The sequence below is a fragment of the Triturus cristatus genome, chromosome 1_1, assembly GCF_964204655.1.
Source record: "Triturus cristatus chromosome 1_1, aTriCri1.1, whole genome shotgun sequence".
NCBI classification, from domain to species: domain Eukaryota; kingdom Metazoa; phylum Chordata; class Amphibia; order Caudata; family Salamandridae; genus Triturus; species Triturus cristatus.
Genome location: NC_140579.1, coordinates 1,292,477,621 through 1,292,492,544, shown reverse-complemented (window position 1 = coordinate 1,292,492,544; position 14,924 = coordinate 1,292,477,621). Strand labels below are relative to the sequence as shown.

The 14,924-nt window shown below is 43.5% G+C and overlaps 1 protein-coding gene across 5 annotated transcripts in view; it reads right to left on the bottom strand.

Moving 5' to 3' along the window:
• Window positions 1-14,924, bottom strand: part of LOC146871983 (bystin-like) — a 552,899-nt gene that overhangs the window by 73,096 nt on the left and 464,879 nt on the right. The window contains exon 4 of one of the 5 annotated variants that reach the window (XR_014981298.1): window positions 5,671-6,486. The exons of the other annotated variants lie outside the window; for them this stretch is intronic. The gene's annotated coding sequence lies outside the window, so the exon portion shown is untranslated. Of the gene's footprint in view, window positions 1-5,670; window positions 6,487-14,924 lie in introns of those variants that run through there. 5 annotated transcript variants of the gene reach the window in all.

The window sequence follows — 14,924 nt, the reverse complement described above, 5'->3', positions numbered from 1 at the left end:
GCATGTGGAACCTGGGTGAGTGATTAGACTAGAGCAAAGGAAATGAGCCTTGGTGATGTTGAATGTGTTAGCGTTACACACTGCTATCTGAAATACCACACAGTGCTGAATAGTAAGCATGGGAATGCATGAGAAGCAGCTGGCTGTGTGCTAAGAGTGTGTTTCTGGAGACTGTGTATTGTCAGGTGCAAGAGAGATCTGCATGGACGCTTGCACAACTGCATGAAGACTGCATAGATGTATGTAAGATCACCTGTGCTAAGGGTTATTTGGAGTTTTGAACATGTAGGAACTACCTCACCCATTGCAGGAGTGGAAGGAAAATCTACCCTGTTGTTTTGAAATGTGTTAGCATTTGCCTCGCATCTGTGAGATAGTGATTTCTGCTGAATGCTAACCATCACAGTTCAAGAAAACAAGCTGCCCCTTTCCTACGAGTGCAAGTCTTACAGAACCAGAGCAACACGAATTAAATCTCTGACAACAATTCCTGTGTGCACACAGACTCATGGTGTGATTCTAGGCAGAAAACGATATTTGATTGGCAATTTCAAAGCACATTTACTACTGTGGTAGACCAAGTGATAATTACTGTAACAGCCTGACACATTTTCCTTATAGTTTAGAGAGGCAGAAATAAGCACATGTCCTAACAGCTACTTGAGACCATGAGCATGTGGAACCTGGGTGAGTGATTAGACTACAGCAAAGGAAATGAGCCTTGGTGATGTTGAATGTGTTAGCGTTACACACTGCTATCTGAAATACCACACAGTGCTGAATAGTAAGCATGGGAGTGCAGGAGAAGCAGCTGGCTGTGTGCTAAGAGTGTGTTTCTGGAGACTGTGTATTGTCAGGTGCAAGAGAGATCTGCATGGATGCTTGCACAACTGCATGAAGACTGCAGATATGTATGTAAGAGCACATGTGGTAAGGGTTAATTGGGCTTGTGAACATGTAGGAACTACCTCACTCATTACAGTACTGCAAGGAAAATCTACCCTGTTGTTTTCAAATGTGTTAGCATTTGCCTCTCATCTGTGAGATGGTGATGTGTGCTGTATGATAACCATCACAGTTCAAGAAAACAAGCTGCCCCTTTCCTACGAGTGCAAGTCTTACAGAACCAGAGCAACACGAATTAAATCTCTGACAACAATTCCTGTGTGCACACAGACTCATGGTGTGATTCTAGGCAGAAAACGATATTTGATTGGCAATTTCAAAGCACATTTACTACTGTGGTAGAGCAAGTGATAATTACTGTAACAGCCTGACACATTTTCCTTATAGTTTAGAGAGGCAGAAAAGAGCACATGTCCTAACAGCTACTTGAGACCATGAGCATGTGGAACCTGGGTGAGTGATTAGACTACAGCAAAGGAAATGAGCCTTGGTGATGTTGAATGTGTTAGCGTTACACACTGCCATCTGAAATACCACACAGTGCTGAATAGTAAGCATGGGAGTGCAGGAGAAGCAGCTGGCTGTGTGCTAAGAGTGTGTTTCTGGAGACTGTGTATTGTCAGGAGCAAGAAAGATCGGCATGGACGCTTGCACAACTGCATGAAGACTGCATAGATGTAAGTAAGATCACCTGTGGTAAGGGTTAATTGCAGTTTTGAACATGTAGGAACTACCTCACCCATTGTAGGAGTGGAAGGAAAATCTACCCTGTTATTTTCAAATGTGTTAGCATTTGCCTCGCATCTGTGAGATAGTGATTTCTGCTGAATGCTACCCATCACAGTTCAAGAAAACAAGCTGCCCCTTTCCTACGAGTGCAAGTCTTACAGAGCCAGAGCAACACGAATTAAATCTCTGACAACAATTCCTGTGTGCACACAGACTCATGGTGTGATTCTAGGCAGAAAACGATATTTGATTGGCAATTTCAAAGCACATTTACTACTATGGTAGAGCAAGTGATAATTACTGTAACAGCCTGACACATTTTCCTTATAGTTAAGAGAGGCAGAAAAGAGCACATGTCCTAACAAGGCGGTACAAAAGGGGGTGTGATGGACGGAGCATCAGAACCAATCAAACACTCACACCCAGTCAACAGATCCGGGTTTGATCCATCACCGTTCTTTAGCCCACTCTGCCACCCCAGTTCAGACATGGCCATATGCAAATCAGTCTGACCCTGTGCCTCATGGGAACAGTCCAGCCCGAACTGCCAAGCCATGCCTTCCCTGGACCAGAAACAAGCTTCCTAGGACCGGTTTCTGGCATTTCAGCCGTCTTCAGCCAGGCTTGCTTGAATCCAGTGGCAAAGTGAGCAAGGGACTCACGTCTGAGCATACCCTGCCAACTTATGACGAACAAAGCGGTACAAAAGGGGGTGGTGATGGACGGAGCATCAGAACTAATCAAACACTCACACCCAGTCAACAGATCCGGGTTTGATCCATCACCGTTCTTTAGCCCACTCTGCCACCCCAGTTCAGACATGGCCATATGTAAATCAGTTTGACCCTGTGCCTCATGGGAACAGTCCAGCCCGAACTGCCAAGCCATGCCTTCCCTGGACCGGAAACAAGCTTCCTAGGACCGGTTTCTGGCATTTCAGCCGTCTTCAGCCAGGCTTGCTTGAATCCAGTGACAAAGTGAGCAAGGGAATCACGTCTGAGCATACCCTGCCAACTTATGGCGAACAAAGCGGTACAAAAGGGGGTGGTGATGGACGTCCATCACCACCCCCTTTTGTACCGCCATGTCCTAACAGCTACTTGAGACCATGAGCATGTGGAACCTGGGTGAGTGATTAGACTAGAGCAAAGGAAATGAGCCTTGGTGATGTTGAATGTCTTAGCGTTATACACTGCTATCTGAAATAACACACAGTGCTGAATAGTAACCATGGGAGTGCAGGAGAAGCAGCTGGCTGTGTGCTAAGAGTGTGTTTCTGGATACTGTGTATTGTCAGGTGCAAGAGAGATCTGCATGGACGCTTGCACAACTGCATGAAGACTACATAGATGTATGTAAGATCACCTGTGGTAAGGGTTAATTGGAGTTTTGAACATGTAGGAACTACCTCACCCATTGCAGGAGTGTAAGGAAAATCTACCCTGTTGTTTTCAAATGTGTTAGCATTTGCCTCGCATCTGTGAGATAGTGATTTTTGCTGAATGCTAACCATCACAGTTCAAGAAAACAAGCTGCCCCTTTCTTATGATTGCAAGTCTTACATAACCAGAGCAACACAAATTAAATCTCTGACAACAATTCCTGTGTGCACACAGACTCATGGTGTGATTCTAGGCACAAAACAGTATTCCTGGGTGATACCAGTACACCTTAACTTATGGTGAAGACATACTCCACAATATCTTACAAGTTAAAGGCAGTTAAATATCTTCCAAAACATAAAATGTAAAACACAACTTTAAAAGAAGAAACACATTTCTCTTATTTATATCAAAATACACCACATACATCCCCTCTCAAATTCATACCTCACCTTTAAAAGTAGTTAGTTGAGAAAGAAATGTGCCACTCACACAGCAGATTATCAGAGCCAGAATCTCTCACCAGAACCACTAAATGGCAAAATTTCCCTCTCTTTTTCACACATATACATGTTAACTTCAAATCACATTGCTTCCTACATTTTTTTAAATGGAAACACACATTTCTATTGGTTGCAAATTTCAACCCTTTCCAAATGATTCCTACCCCCAACATGACTTCTGCCTGCTACCATAGCAACAGATCATGGAACACTGGTGTGAGCAGAGAGGTCAGAAGTTGAGCACACAATGTTTCTAATCCAAAGAGCAAGAGTGCTTGACTTTTCAAACCTAACAGCATATCCAAAGTAATCAGCACTGGGAACACATTTTTCTGAACCAATACAAAACATGCTTTTAAAAATTTAAACATACAGCCTAGTTTTTAGTGTTGAATGGTCTGAAACAGCCAATGAGTTCTCTTTATTAAAAAAAAGTATGTAAGCCTCCATTTTACAACTATCTTTCTTTTCATATTGCCATTCTACTGAAAGACACCTTCTGAGTGCATCCAGATCTCCTTGAAAGATGTTCACAGTGTGGATTGTAGGTCATAGCTATGTCTACTGGAGTGAAAATTATGCAGAAAAAAGAGGTATTGTGAAAGACCTTGCTTTGCCAAATGTAGACATTAAATGGATTGGTCAGAGAGGGTTAAAGTGGCACCAATTAATGCCTTTGGTGAAATCCTTTCTACATCTCCCACAGCCTGACCTTATAATTGTGCACTGTGGTGGAAATGACCTAGGCACTTTAACTGGGGTAGGTCTGGAAATGCTTGTTAAGGACACCTTTGTGCAATTGATGTCACTTTTTCCACAAACTACCTTTGTATATTCTAATATATGCCAAAGGCAAAAGTGGAACTGGTCCAACCAATATTGTCCGCAGATTGAGAAAGCAAAAAAGCATGTCAATAAGTCTGTTTCTGCTTTCCTCAGAGACTATGGTATGGGTTCTATATACCACAACAACTTGCGTTACAACATACAAGGCATTTCACAGATGAAGGGAACAGAGTCTTCCTCTTGAACTTTAGACTCTGCATCGGTACTTACTTGTAGGTACAAAAAAACACTCAATGAACACAACGGCTCTTTTTAGAGCCAATCAACATCTAAACACTTAAACTTGATTTTTAATTCTATTTTTTTTATGAATTTATTGCCGCCGTGCGCGCGCACCTAAGGGGTCTTTCATGGTCCCCCTGAGAAGGCCTAGGGGGTCAGGAACTCTCTTCCCTGCCCCCTTTTCACGTTCTCCACTTGTGTTTTTAGCTCTCCTCTGCCTCTAAAACTCAAAATGATGGCGGGGGGGTGCGCGCAACGGGCGCACACCCCGCGATTTTTTGAAAAACAATAAAATGTTTTTTTCACCCTTCGGGGTCCTTCAGGGACCCCCTGACAAAGGCTAGGGGGTCAGGAACTCTCTACCGTGCCCCCTTTTCACGTTCTCCACCTTTCTTTTTCACTGCCACACACAAAATGGCATCCGACACTTCCTGATTTCGACAGATTCGAATGTTGACTGACATCTAACCACCAATCAGAATTACGCTCGCGCACGGCACGGTGCGCGCACGGTGCGCGCATATAGATATTTATGTACTTTTAACTGCAATTTTCTCAGGAACTACTGAACAGATTGACACCATATATGCAAAAGGCACATGCCTGACCTGAGGACTACCTCTTTGCCAAATTTCAAGTAATTCTGTTCAGCCGTTCGGGCTGTACCTTCGACTAAAGGTCCTATGGGAAAATGCATGGGGAAAACGTGTTTTGGGTCCCCCCTTTTTTCTCAGCCCCCGCTTGACGAATCACCCGAAACTTTCAGGGTAGGAGCTGAGCGGAGCGCCCCATTAGTTTTGAAAATTTCGCGAGGATTCGTCAACCGGCGCCAAAGTTATTCAAAATAGAATTTTCAGATTTCCTATGGGAACTCGGTCCTAACTATAACTATCTACTGGCGACCGCCAGTAGATAATACATATACACACACACACATATATATATATATATGCAATCCACGAACTCCGGTAAAGAGAATAGGTCTGTCACAGGCGGTCCGAGCCAGGATACCGGAACTCCTATTTATGCACTCCACAGCTTCCCACAATCCTCGAGAAACACTCGGACACCCAGGATGAATGCAGCCAAATTAATTTATTTAGCAAGTAACAAAACAACGCGTTTCACCTTTACGGCTTGCTCACGCTCGTACTCTTAGAGATCCACCATGTTTAAATATTCTATACAGCATATTCAAAGACGGACTCATCACATAAATACGTAAAATGTTATTGCAACTATCGCGGCCATCTTGTAATGTTATACTTTCATTAAATGTTCTGCAAATTTTCACAACTGAACCAACGAAAAATTGTCGTAGCTGTCCATAACAATGTTACAATAATGTATTCATCTAATGTGGTTCAACATTACGATTGTGCCAAGGCAAACGAGTCTATGATAGTTCATACGAATGTTAGCCCTAAATATGGCTCTCATGTGACTTCGTTAAAATTAGTTCATATTCTATTAGAACATTCACCTCTCATGGCTTGTTAATCATATGCTATCCACTACGTCTAATTACGTAATATTACGAAGTCAAAAAGTGCAAACAACCTCATTGGTTATCGATGACTTTGTTATGTCAGTATGATTAATAAAGATATCATAATCAAACTACCTCGTTCTGCCCCAGTGGGCATAATCACGACATAAAAAAACTTAGAGTAGACATGTGAATTCGGAAATACGAAACTCGAAACCATGTATTGTTGCATCTGGGCCTTAATGTTCCGCAATTCAACCCAAATGGGTGATGAAAATCATCAATAAAGATAAGTTTGTCACATGTCTATATATTCTTTTCTCTCAATAAATTGACTCCATAAAAATTGTAGTCCAGTAAATCTTCTTTACATTACAGATTTCCATGTTGCAAAACAAGGTAACCCCATCTGAAAATAAAACAAAATTAAAATCTTAAAACAGACTGCTATGCATTGCTCCTATTCGAATTCATTATTCATATAGATGAATTGCTAATTCTTCGCTCAAATTCAACCCTTTCGGTAACAACTTTCCAAATCCACAATATAACGGGATTCCAACTTTCTTAATAACAATTCTCTATTGCCCCCTCTCACCCCCAAATTCACAGAATCAATCACCACCATACGGGCTTGTGCCCCATCCTGTAAGTGCTTCTCATGAAAATGGCGGGCTATAGGGTATAGTTTGTTGTTGTTATGTATGGCACGAAGATGTTCTAGCACTCGTTTCTTAGCTGTATGTTTTGTGCTACCAATATACCACTTATTGCAAGGGCAGATCAAGACATAAACGCAATATGTAGTGTTGCATGTAAGTTTCTTCCTAATCACAAATTCCCTTTTGGAATTAGGTACTTGTAGTTTGTTACAATCCATACTATTCCTGCAAGCTTTACATTCGCGACAACATTTAAAACCAGAAGTGTCTGAACAACTGTTTACACCCTGCTCTGTAATGTAGTTATGACTCAATTCATCTTTTAAAGATCGCCCTTTCCTAAAGGTGATCTGTGGATTGCTTCCAAGATCCTTTTTGAGATGTTCATCAGTGAGTAGTACATGCCAATGTTTTTTGAATATTTTGCGTACCTCACTTGCATGCTCAGAGAAGGTAGTAATTAATCTGATATTCTCACTCTTTGCTTCTTTTTGTTTGGGATATATTAGTTCATTACGAGATTGTGTCTCTACTCTAGAGATTGCATTTTTCACAGTTTTTGCACTATATCCCCTCTCTTTAAACCTTTGGCACATGATCCTTTCTTCACATTTGTAAGCAGCATCAGTGCTGCAATTCCTCTTAGCGCGTAACAGCTCTCCATATGGGATACTGTGTACCAAATTTCGTGGATGGCTGCTGTTGGCGTAGAGTATGCTGTTGCCTGCAGTGTCTTTACGAAATAATTTGGAAGTCAATTGATTATTTTTGACTTCCAAAAGAACATCAAGGAACTCCATTGAGTTCCTACTGATGTTCTCTGTGAACTGCAGGTTCAGTGTGTTTTTATTCAATTTGTCAATGAAGATGCTAGCTGACTCTTCATCTCCACACTAGATGAAAAAAATATCATCGATGTAACGCAGCCGAAGGCCACATTGTTGAATTCTGTCATTGTGGCGACCACTTGCTCCTCCCACCAGCCCATGAACAAGTTTGCGTAGCTGGGGGCGAAGCAGGTTCCCATTGCTGTGCCCTGTGACTGCTTGTATGTGATGTCATTAAAGATGAAAAAGTTATTTTTCAAACAGATGTCAATCATCTTCATTAACATCTGAGAGTGATGGAAAAGTGAGATGGATCTAGTTTTAAAGAAATGTTGGATAGCTTGGAGGCCTAAATCATGTTGGATACTGGTATAGAGACTACATACATCCAGGGAGACTAGAGTGAAATTGTTTTCCCAATGTATCTCATCAATGATAGTTAAAAAGTGGGTCGTGTCTCTGAGATATGAGGGTAAGGCCACTACATAAGATCTTAAATAGTAGTCAATGAACCTTGATGTGTTCTCTAATAACGATACTATAGAAGAAACTATAGGTCGTCCTGGTGGATTGGAAATATCCTTATGAATTTTGGGGAGTAGATAGAGGATCGGTACTCTGGGATGTGCACAGTATAAATAGTTGAATTCTTCTTGTTCCAACAACCCTCTGTCTCTCCATTCAACCAATGTTTCTCTGTATTTGATTTTAGATCTTAGTACCTCAGCCATATCAGTCTCACAATAACACTTATTGTCCTTCAGTTGTCTTAATCCCTCTGTCAAATATTTCTGTTTATCCAGGACAACCACATTCCCTCCTTTGTCTGATTGACGAATTACAATACTTTGATCTGCCGTTAGATTATCAATGGAGGTAATTTCTTTAACTGTGAGATTCTTCTTGTTACATGGTATCTTGCTATATCTGATTTTTTGTAGGTCACTCAGGACCCCTTTCTCAAATACATCAATGGCCTCACATTGTATATCGGGGATAAACACTGATTTTGGTTTAAAGTTACTCCCAGGGTTGCTTCCCAGATTCTCACCCCAAGCTTCCCAGTCTGGTATTGAGTCACTTACACCAATGACCTCTGTCATATTCTGTAGAGCATGTAACAATTCAATGTCCACCACATTCAGATTCCTCTCTAATTATCAATTAACACAGGTGTTTGTAGAATAAAATAAAGTTTATTGACATTCAAAGCAGATAAACTCTCACACCCAGAATGCATTACAACAGCATTAACATGCACTAGCATATAAGGTAGAAATTGAAGTAGGACCAATGTAACAATTTGCCGTGATCAGGAACTACGGTTCGAAACGCGTAGGAAGGAATACGACTTGAAATAAAATAACATCTTTGCCAAGAGGAGTGCCGCGTTTTTATTTTCTTGAGGAACAATTAAATTACGAGACGCTGTCCTGGTCTCGACGCGGGCACCGACTGTGATAGTGCTCCCACTGTGGCAGGACGTTTGAGAAAGGATATATATATACATACATATATATATTCACTGAAAAAACCATAGGTTTCACACATGTTATAGTTAGCTGGACATTTTACTGATAAAAAACCAATGAAATTCCCCCGTTATAGTTACTGTAGGCAACTATAACTCACGCGACCGTAATCCTCTGCTGATGCTAATACTGTATTTAGACACTTATTTGCCCATGTCTTCTTCCATAAAATTTTAGCTATACATATATTACAAATATTTTTTTTTCATAAAGACACATATGTCATCAGCAGAGGATTACGGTCGCGTGAGTTATAGTTGCCTACAGTAACTATAACGGGGGAATTTCATTGGTTTTTTATCAGTAAAATGCCCAGCTAACTATAACATGTGTGAAACCTATGGTTTTTTCAGTGAATTTGCAAGGTTTTTTAAATGCTAATTCCTAACTATAACGTGTGTGAAACCTATGGTTTTTTCAGTGAATTTGTACGGTTTTTTAAATGCTAAGTTACTTTACGCCATTTGTGGCGTGCGCGCCCACTTAACGCAGTTCGTTCCGTGCGCGCACGGTGCGCTTCGCGCACAAGGCGCGCACAGTGAGCACGCGGTGCGCTTCGCGCACCGCGTGCCCACGTTACGCTAGATGGGCCATGAACGCACGATGCGCTTCGCGCACCGTGCGCAGATGGAGGACATATGATGAGCATCATTGTGACAGGTAAAATATATGTTTTGTTTTGCTGTAATAAGCCATGCACAAATGGTGCCCTTCGGTCACCATTTGCACACGGGGTGGGGAGAATGTGGATATTTATTTATTTTTTTAATTATTTATTACCGTACGCGTACGGTAAGCGTAATCGGCGTAATTTTCGAAAAAATTAAAATTGCCTTTTTCCACTTGGGGGATCGTTGGGGACTCCCTCGACATGGCTAGGTGCTTGGGAGCTGTCTAAACAGCCCCTTTACATGTTTTTGCACTTTGTTTTTCAACCCCCTGTCAGAGTGCGAGAGAGAAAATGGCGGCCGCCGCTTCCTGGTTTCGACCGATTCGAATGTTTACTAAGATCTAACGGCCAATCAGAATCGCGCTCGCGCACGTCACCGTACGCGTACGGTAAGCGCACCGTAAGCGCACCGTAAGCTGGCTCAGATATATATATTGATTTAAAGGCTATTTTCTCAGAATCTACTGAACAGATTTACACCAAACCTACAAAAGGCACTTCCTTGACCTGAGGACTACCTCTCTGCCAAATTTCATTAAATTCTGTTCAGCCGTTCGGGCTGTAGCTCTGTCTAAAGGTCCTATGGAAAAATGCATGGGAAAAACGCGTTTTGGGACCCCCCTTTTATCTCATCCCCCGCTTGACGAATCCCCCCGAGACTTTCAGGGTAGGAGCGGAGCTCAACGCCCCACCTATTTTGAAAATTTTGTGAGGATTCGTCGACCGGCGCCAAAGTTATTCAAAATACAATGTTGCGGATTTCCTATGGTAAGAGGGTCCTAACTATAACTATCTACTGGCGACCGCCAGTAGATAATATATATATATATATATATATATATTTTTTTTTTTAAACCTGGCACACTTCAGCCCCAGCCGAGATCTATATTACTGTACAGTAAAATACTACTGCAGGTTCGTTGTCTGACCTAGCTACACAATGACGTATGCTGACGGCAGTGAATACTAGAGGGCACTGTTGTCTATAATATCTTTTCTATCTCCCCATTCGTGCCGATAAACCGGCAGCTTCTGCCCAGACTGCAGGTCTGCAGGATGTTTTCTAATCCACTTATTAATTTTTTGCTACAGTTTGTTTAGCGCGGAATCGTTAGGCCACACAGTTTATCATTTTGTTTTAGCAAACGATCGGCGTTTGCTATCAGCAATCAGGTGATTTGGGGAGAATTATTGACAATGCTAAGAGCACATGAGCACGCTGTGTGAGCTCACAGCACTTGGTATTACGAGGCGGTCTCCCATCCCATTCCTAAGCAGACCTGACCCTGCTTGGTCTACGAAATCAGGCAGCTCTGTGGTGGTATGGCCACAGGTCCCCTGCACTCAGCTCAGGTCTCAGAACATGGTGTTCTCGGGTCACACTCCCAGGCTGACAGTGTACAGTTAAACTAGTTGCGTACTGCCACCTGTATCATTTTCTTTAATTGCGTTTACTTACAATTTAACTTGACAAAGTGCTTTGTTTACTTTTCTGTTCTACTGTTGTGGATAGCACGGCCATTCCAACCAAGGTATGGCTTTACCAACCTTTGTGCTCGTGTAATGGGTCAACGCTGTTTGACCAGCTCTCGCGGGTTGCTCTTATGTGTAGTAACTGGACTCTACATTTTGCATCCATTTCGCTACGCGAGTGTCCACGCACAGCTTCATTAGATCTGCCCCATTCCGCGCGCTATACCTCGCATTTATAAACAAATAGTCAATCCTATATTGACTGTAGAAGCCTTTGATCACATTTATCATTATTCCAAGGTAACACTCGAGGTGTACTTGCTCCCAGCCCTTTCTGGCTCTAACTGATCCTCTGAAAGGTAGGCTTGCTATGGGCCAGCGCGATATTCGCTACTTTGCAAAGTATTTGAAAGTCAAGCCGCACCAACCTCTCCTACGCACCATGCAGACCCGACCAGGCAGCGAGAACATGCCACGACGCGAGACAACCAGTACGGTTGATCACTTCTCCCCCCTTCTGCCGACCCGCGATCCGACTCGCCCCTCCCAGGTGGGTAGCCAGAGGGGCCGGGGAGGGGGCAGGGGGTGTCGGAAGCTCACATGCTGGAGCCCGAACTGCTTGCTCTCCCCGGGTACAACCTGCCCCAGGCCCATAGCCAAGATGCTGCTCCCACGCGTCAGTGCACATGCCGCTAGGCTACAGTCCCAACCTCAGAGACAGGGGACACAAGGATACGAGGTGCGGGCCGACCCATCGCCGTATACATCCAGCTGAGCCAGACATTCATTCACAGACTAACCCCTGACAAATAAAATCAATCCTCGAAACAGCAGGGGTGTGACACCCCACCATTGTGGTACAAATCAGGGACCTCAAACGCCCGCCACAGCGATAATGCCCACATCCCTGGCCACCCTCGCTTCACGCGCCCCCGGCCCGATAACAACGTCGCTCCCATGCGGCCCCTGTGCCTGCATGGTTGCCAGAGTGCCCTGTCTGCGGAGACAGGAATACCCCAGACGTTTGAGGGGAGGGTAAGGAAGGGCCTTGGACTCCTGGGCTGACTCACCGTGACTCTCTGGCTAGCCTGAAGTTCAACTGCCCAACATGCCCAGGCAAACACTGCAGAAACCGACCCCGCACACCACGAGGCAAGGGCTGGGCGAGGGGAGAACCCCGAGGAGCACTCAACTCACCACCCCAACACTGCAACCACAAGCCAAAAGAACTGCCCTGACTCACCGAACCAAAGCCGACTCGACACGATGCAATTCGGCCCTGGAGCCGACCCACACACCGTCACAACCGCAGGGACAACGTGACCAGGAGACGCGTGTCCAGGGCGCAAAAGAGGAAGGCCGGTGGGTGGGGGAAGCCTATATACCCCCGTTCCTCATGCCCTGGAAATGACGCGCCCTGCGTGCCGCAGCACCCTGGCTGCCAGAGTAGGGAGACTCCTCCCCGAGGGGTCCCCACACCTAGAAGAGGAGGGGTGGGCTGGTGCCTTTCTGGCACTAGAGGCCTACCTTCCTTAAGACACCCTGCGGGCGCCTCGGGCAGCCGCAAATACTCAAAGCCGAGCACGCCCTCTGGAGCGGGGGGCCTGCTTCCCATTACCAGTTGCTGCTGGTGAGTGTCTGCTCTCGCTGTAATTGTTGTGCTTGGACAGGCAGCCCAGAGGGCAGAGCGGGCAGTGTGTGTTTGAAGTGGGAGGCGGCATGCTCCAAACTGTCGAGCCGAGAACTTCCAACCTCTAGACAGGAACCCAAACTTATCAAAAGAAATTAGAACCACGCCCGTTCCTCTTGCGAGGCACACTGGATCGTAATTCATGCTATATATATATATATATTCATTTTCTCTCTCTCCTCTCGTCTCCTCTCCCCCCCCCCCATCCTTGTGGGGACTATGTGTGGATACCTGCCTTGTGAGGACTAACCTTTCCCGATGTTTTAGAAATATACCAATAACCGAACAGAACCATCTTTGTGGGGACTTGAACATGTGTTACCATCCTTGCGGGGACTTACTCAATATTTATCATTTGTGATTGAATACATCCATAAACAAATAGCTAAATGTTATTTTTGTTTAGCAATGTACCTAAATGACATGATAATTTAGTCATATATGAATAGCTCATTGTGTCCTAGCAGCATAATCTATTTCTCAGCAGGCAACTATAGCATATCAAGTCCATGGAAAGGGGTTCACAGATATCTAGCCCATTGCTGAGATCTCACAAACTTTATGGGATAAGGAAACAACATAGTTAAATTAGTTTAAGAGGCCAAAGATCCTGCAATGTGGTCTGATGGGAAAGCCAAGTTAATATTGCCTAGTTCTTTTTCATCAACTTCACTACTAGGCATCATTCACCTCATCTAGCTGTCCAATAATAGCCACCAAAGAGATGGCATATGATTAGAATTATGTAATTATGTTCTAGAGCTGACAGAGTGTGTGGTGATAGTTATTTTTAGGCATGATTTTATTGATGCAGAGGTCCCAATAGATATAGTGTTAAATTATAGTCAATCTCAAGCCTCCATAGACATAGTGTGTGAATATATTAATGTCTAAACCCCTGCAGAGATCGTGTGTGATTATAGTTATGTCTAATTCACATGAGATAGTGTGTCATTAGAAAGAGGCCCAGCTTGCCACACAGATAGTGTGCAATTATAGTCATGTTCAACTCCCCTAAAGGATAGTGTCTGATTTTAGTCATGCCCAGGAGCCCACAGATAAAGCCTTTGGTTATCGTCATGTTCAAGTCTCCCTAGAGATAGTGTACAATGATAGTCATGCTACAGTTCATGAAGAGATAGTGTGTAATTAAAGGCATGTTCAAGTCCCCACAGAGCTAGTGTGTGATTATAATCATAACCAAATCCCCCACATAGAGTGCCAAAATAGTCATGTTCAAGCCCCCCATTGGGTACGATGATTGTCATGCTGACCTTCAGGCATAAATAGTGTGTCATTATTGTAATGCCCAGGTCCCCACAGATATAACATTTAATTATAGTCACTATCAAGTCCCCATAGAGATAATGTGTGATAATATTCATATTCAAGTCCCCTGCGAGAAAGAGTAAGATTATAGTTAAGAACAAGTACCCACACAGATATTTTGTGATTACAATCATAATCAAGTCCTCATAAAAAGTGTTGTGATAGTCATGGTAAAGTCCCCATAAAGAGAGTGTTATGATAGAAATGTTCAAGTTCCTAGAGAGATGGTGTTTTATGCTAGTCATGTTTAGGTCCCTGCAGGGATAATATGCCCAGGTTCCTGCACAAATAGTGGGTGATTATAGTGATGCCCAGGTGCCTGCACAAATAGTGTGTGATTATAGTCATGCTCAAGTTCTGCAGAGATATTGTGGGATTATAGTGAAGCACTGATCCATAAAGCGATAGTGTATGATGATACTCCTGTTCAATTTCCAGCAAAGGCCCCCACAGATATAGTGTATGATTATAGACATGCCTTGGTCCCCACAGAGATAGTGTGTGATTATAGGAATGCCCAGGTCCCAACAGAGATAATGTGGGATGATAATTATGTTCAATACCTCCCAAAGGTAGTGTGTGATTGATTATACTGATGTCCGGGTCTCCACTGAGGTAGTGTGTGATTATACACATTCCCAGGACCCCACAGAGATAGTGTGTG